Below are 6095 nucleotides of genomic sequence, written 5' to 3'. Positions count from 1 at the left end.
GTCATTTATTAACACACCAGTCAGTCACGTCTCACACTCACAGTGGTACTAGAAACGTCTATGAAACTCATGTAAAGCACGTAGGTCCCATAATAAACATTTGAATACAATACACCCCATGTGTCTCACGTAGGCACCCCTTTATCTCTTGTTTCGGTCACGTCCAAAACGTATCCTTAGAGTATATAAACCCCTGTGTCTGTTTAGTTGTGGTACGCAGCAATTTGAACCTCTGTCTACACGCTTCTCTTTGTCTTGATCCATCTGTGGAAATCACTCGCCTTGTAAGTGTCTTTTAAAGCTTCATTGTTTAATGTACACTGTCTGCTATGTATTGCTTTGTAAATCATTCTTTATTGTCTTTGATTGTACACATGTAAATGCCTGTATGTTTCTTTTGTATATATTTCAGTTTACAACGAAGTACATCCAGTAAAAGCCTTCAAGATAGCTTGCTCACCCCTTGTCGTTTTTTATGTGGATGTGCCGAGTTGTTTAAGCTCTCTGCGGCCGCGGAGTGAGGCAGAAAAGGTAGCGTATTCCTTTAAAAGGTCAAAAGATACTAAAATACAAACAAGAGTCTAAAAAATATAGTCATCCCAAAATTCAAATTCAAAAACATATGGAGAAAAGTTGTGAAAAAAACATAAACAAATGCTAAATTGTCAAAATAACTCAAAATTCCAAAGTAGCATAACACAATTTAAAAAGGGCAGCAAAGACACGGCGAACCTCTGGTACTGTAGCCTGACTTAATTACACCATCAGAGGCCAATGATTTAAAAATGTTGTCATTCAACCCAATACAGTGATCCCTCGCTATATCACGCTTCGACTTTTGCAGCTTCACTCCATCGCGGATTTTAAATGTAAGCATATCTAAATATATATCATGGATTTTTCGCTGGTTCATGGATTTCTGCGGACAATGGGTCTTTTAATTTAAAGTACATGCTTCCTCAGTTTGTTTGCCCAGTTGATTTCATACAAGGGACGCTATTGGCGGATGGCTTAGAAGCTACCCAATCAGAGCATGTATTACATATTAAATAAAATTCCTCAATGATATACGATGTGCTTCCCGCGCGGTGCTTGATTGTTTGCTTTTTTCTGTCTCTCTCACTCTCTCTGCCTGACGGAGGGGGTGTGAGCAGAGGGGCTGTTTGCACAGTGGCTGTTTGCCTAGAGGATACGGATGCTCCTCTACAAAATGCCGCTTTATTGCGGTGCTTCGGCATACTGAAAAGCACAAAAGCATGTATTGATTTTTTGATTGTTTGCTTTACTCTCGCGCTCTCTCTCTCGCTCTCTCTCTGACATTCTCTGCCCCTGATGTTTACTTCTTTGAAGAGGAAGATATGTTTGTATTCTTTTAATTGTGAGAAAGAAATGTCATCTCTGTCTTGTCATGGAGCACAGTTTAAACTTTTGACTAATGGGTGTTATTTCATGTCTAGGGGGCTCTAATAATGTTAACAGTGTGGGAGAGTTTATAAGGGCTTAAAATATATAAAAATAACCATACAAACATATGGTTTCTACTTCGCGGATTTTCTTCTATCGCGGGGGGTTCTGGAACGCAACCCCCGCGATTGAGGAGGGATTACTGTATATTAAATTAATGCAAAGCTCTAAACAAAGAAACATATACAGTATATAGTGAATGCAGTAGTGGATGTAGCGATTCCTTACCAGGCCAGGATAGACAGCGTAGATGAAGGCAGAACCTGGCTGGGATTGTTCTCATTGTTCTTCCCAGTTAGGGAGAAGAAATAATGGACAGACTGGGGAAGCTGTCTAGAAGGAACAGTTCATCCCACAGTGTTAAAAGTGACAATGCTCATGTGGCATAGTTCCAATTTGAATACCTGCAGGCAACCCCATTGGGGTCCTTGGGCGCCACCAGACGACACTGCTGGGAGAAGACCTCCCTGTCTTATGGAGCTTCCTCATGGTACAAGAAAGTCCAGCATGAAAGAAGCTGCCTCACCACAATCTAGGAGTTGGAGTTGGGAGGAGGTGGACAAAGCTTGCCTGAGAAGATTGGAAAGAAAGGGAAAGAGTTATATTGAATGGTATTGAGCATACTGGAAGATAAAAACCTGTGAAGGTACTTTTTTGTAAATAAAGGATACAGCTGTGGTCCTGTACAAACAAAAATCCTGCCACTATGGCCACTTTGAGAGAAAAACTAACTACTACTAAGAGATATTAAGAAACTGTTTAATCCACTGAGGGATGAAGGAAAATAAGTATGTGGTCCTATTTAGATGTGCCATTGCTATGTCTCAAACATTCTGGTGTCTCCACTATAGAAAAAATGTTGTGTGACTGAAATGTATGCAGAAATCCTGCAATGTGCACTTTAATCACATTTATCATTTTAAAATGTGGAGCAGTGTGTTAAATCAAGGAAAAACATGTCTTTGTCCCAAACATTACTGAGGGCACTATATACAGTATATCTTGTAATAATAATCCTGGATCAAGAAAGATAGTTCCTCATTATGAATGGAGAGACCAGGGTAGCTACTTTTAGGTGAGTCAGGCACATGGCAATCTGGCAGAAGATAAGAAACAAACAGGTCATTAAACCTAACCATATTGACAACAGATGGAACTGTGATGTTAATTTAAGAGATAAGCTACCTTGGAGAACTGCCATTTTAAGGGGGACTAAGGGCGCAAAGATACTGGGATCCCAGTTGCTTAGGAGAACTCGAGCTCAGTGCCCCTTCAGGCAAAGAAGGCTTACTTTACAGCCTCAATCTAACTCCTGGGTTTGGCCAGGACACAGCATGAGATGTGGGTTTAAGTCACTTTAAACCAAAGACACAACTTAATTTGATGTAAAAATGGATGATTGTAGCAAAACCAGGGTAGAAAGATAAAAAAATAATGTAACGAAGTGGATGTAACAAAACAGAGAGATGGTCCTCTTGGTGTTTTTAGAGATAGGAAGTGGCTGAGTCAAGCCCACAGATGAACAGAGTGTGGTAAAGTATGGTCCACGGCTGATTGGCGCCTTTTAAATAAATAATCCCCAGACTCGAGTCTTCAGGTCAGGGTGTGGTAGTCGGGCGAGAACGGTTCCTGTGCATGATGCGGGAGTGGACAGCCCTGCACTTAGTGCATAGGTACAGAATTGCCCATGACCCTAATTGATGCCGGGAGCTGCTGATTCCTGTAACTGTGCCACATCCCAGCTTTAAAAAGGGAAGCACAAGTGTAGGAAGGGAAGGAGATAAAAAGAAGTGAATGACCAGAAAAGAGTATGGAGGATTAAGAACAGAAGAACAGAGACAGAAGTGCGAGAGAGAATGAGCAGATGTAATGAAAAGAAGCAAGCAGATGTGTGTGGAGCCCAAGAAAGGAGTTTGTTACTCCTGTTGAACATCCAAGAAGCAGGAGTGACCACTACGCTCAGGAGTGTCCTCTCGGTGCAAAGAGCCAACGAATCAGTGGCGATGAGAGGACAGAGCGTGCTTTCACTGGGTGGAGCCTGGAAAGGCAGCAGTGGGCGCGGAAGCAGGGCTTGGTGGCTCCCTGCAAAAGCCATAGGACTGGCAATGGGGACACAGGCCAGGAGAAGAAATGTGTCTGATTCCTGCAGGAGGACTTCTCCTCAGGCTGCAAGGTCCAGACAGGGTAAGGTGAAGAGACAGATTTTTAAAGGGACATCAATGCTCACTGGATAAAAATACAGTTTCCTGTTAGTGGAATTTTAACCTCATTTTAATAGATTTATTTATTTTAAATTTAGTTCCACTGATCACCTTCATTTTATGGATTATTTATTTAGAACTTTGCACTGCACTTTGGGCAATTTTTTTTAATAAAAACACTGAGCACTTTGAACCTTCTCCTTGCTTCAGGTGTGTTTTGCCTTCATCTGCTCTGCTCGTCCCAGTTACATTATTGATAGTGTTGGGTTCAAGAGGCTCCCAAGAACGAAGATGGAGCATGAAGCCAACCTGCACCATCACACAGAGATTCATGCCTGTGTAGCTACCCCCAAGACATGCACTTTGGTTTCTTCCTCTGTGTGTGTGCGTTACTCATTGGAAATATCTAGCATGTGGCTAATTCCTTTGTCCTATCCATCCATGTGTTTATCTTAGTGATATCATTTTGGAATATTTGCTTATGACCTTTCTGCTTGGTTTTGATTTTTGGATATGCAGATCTGATCTTATCTTCTATAGAGCTGTCACTATTTTCTTTTGTATTTAGTTTTGATCTTTTGAAATTTTGATTCTTTTCTTGCTTTCTTGTAACTTCTTATTTAATGTAATAAATTAAATAACAGTAAATGATGTTTCCTTATGAGGATTGGGGAATATCATAATGGATGGATAGCAGAGATGGATGGATCTCTCTCTAGGTTTTAAAGCCAATGTAAGAATGGAAGAACAGACTTGATGTAGATAATGTCGAGACCTACCTGTTGGTCTTTGAGAGAATGGCTACTCATGAGCATTGGCCATAGAGTAACTGGGCGCACGTTTTCACCCTGTTTTTGACCGGAGAGGTGCAACATGCATATTACGATCTGGAGGAGCAAGCAGTATCTGACTATCTGATGCTGAAAAGGGAAATCCTCCCCTGGTATAGGCTGACATTGGCCTTTCAGACCCAACATTGCTGTGTTTGGCACACATAGGGTAAACTGGCTTGGTGGCTCTGCCCCAGACAGAAAACCGCCAATGATATTGTGTAGATGATGGTGGCCAACTTCCTCATGCACGCCCTCTAAATAGCCAACCTTGTCCAGCCCATGACAACAATGGACAGACATGAAGGAGCTGGCTGAGCTTACTGAATGGTACCAAGCCACCAACCAAAGTGAGAGTCCTGAAAAGTGCCACTGATTTTGTCGCACACTAACCCAAAGATGTGAAGCTGGCCTATCTGTAGAACTGAGGCTCCAACCTTCGCAAGTTCTGTCCAGGAGATAAGGTTTTGGGCCTAGAGCCCAAAAACATTCCAAACTCCTGGCTCATTGGCGAGGACCATATAAGGTCCAGGATCGCAAGGGCCTGGTAGACTACTTGGTTTACCAGCCCGACTAGAATCAGAGTGAATGCATATACCATATCAACCACCTAAAAACCATTGACTACAATGCAGGGTGACATGGGATGCCCCCTGTTGCTTCTAACAGAAGTAAAAACAGCTCAACTTTGGGGACACCCTTAATTCACAGCAGAAAAAGGAACTGGGGGCCATCATAACCTCTGTTAATGGCGTAGTAGACTCTAAACCAGGCTACATTGAGCCCATGACATAGTCACTGATGTGGGAGTGGTGGTTCGCGAGTGACCCTATCACCTTCCAGAGGCAAAGAAGGCAGAAGTTGAGCTGGAGATATGTCAGATGCTGGAGCTTGGGGTGATCGAAGCCAGCCACAGTCCGTGGTCCAGTCCAATTGTACTAGTCCCAAAGCTGGATAAAAATTTTATACTTTTGCAATGACTTCTGCCAGTTATTAGGTCTCTCGTTTTGATTCCTATCCCATGCCACCGGTGAATGACATTTTGGAGTGTCTGGATACTGTTTGGTACCTGTTCACCATCGATATTGTGAATTTCCCCTTGGGATTAATAAAGTATCTATCTATCTATCTATCTATCTATCTATCTTGATATGATGAAAGGCTACTGGCAAATCCCCTTGATGGATACAGCCGAAGAAAAGATCATGTTCAGCATCCCGAGCGTCCAATGGCCATTTCGTGTCTTGCCCTTTGGGCTGCAAGGGGCCTCAGCAATCTTCCAACATCTACTGGATGGACTGCTCCAGCCCCACAATGCTTATAGTGCTACCGATCTGGATGACATTGTTATCTACTCCAGCACCTGGACCGAATGCTTATGCCACATTTCGGACGTCCTCTGAGCCATTTGCAATGCTGGCATCAGGATCAAAACTCAGAAGTGCTATTTTGTGCTGACGGAAGCTGAATACTGGTGGGTGGGGGACATAAAAAACCCCAGTAGTCTAAAGTTGCTGGCCCCTGCAGTGAACCAATAGGAAGGTACAGGCTTTCCTGAGGTTAGTGAGGTACTGCCAACAGTTCATTCCCCACTTCTCTG

This window comes from Polypterus senegalus, chromosome 3 (genome assembly GCF_016835505.1).
Source record: "Polypterus senegalus isolate Bchr_013 chromosome 3, ASM1683550v1, whole genome shotgun sequence".
In the NCBI taxonomy this organism is placed as follows: Eukaryota; Metazoa; Chordata; class Cladistia; order Polypteriformes; family Polypteridae; genus Polypterus; species Polypterus senegalus.
Note: the sequence above shows the minus strand (reverse complement) of the source record.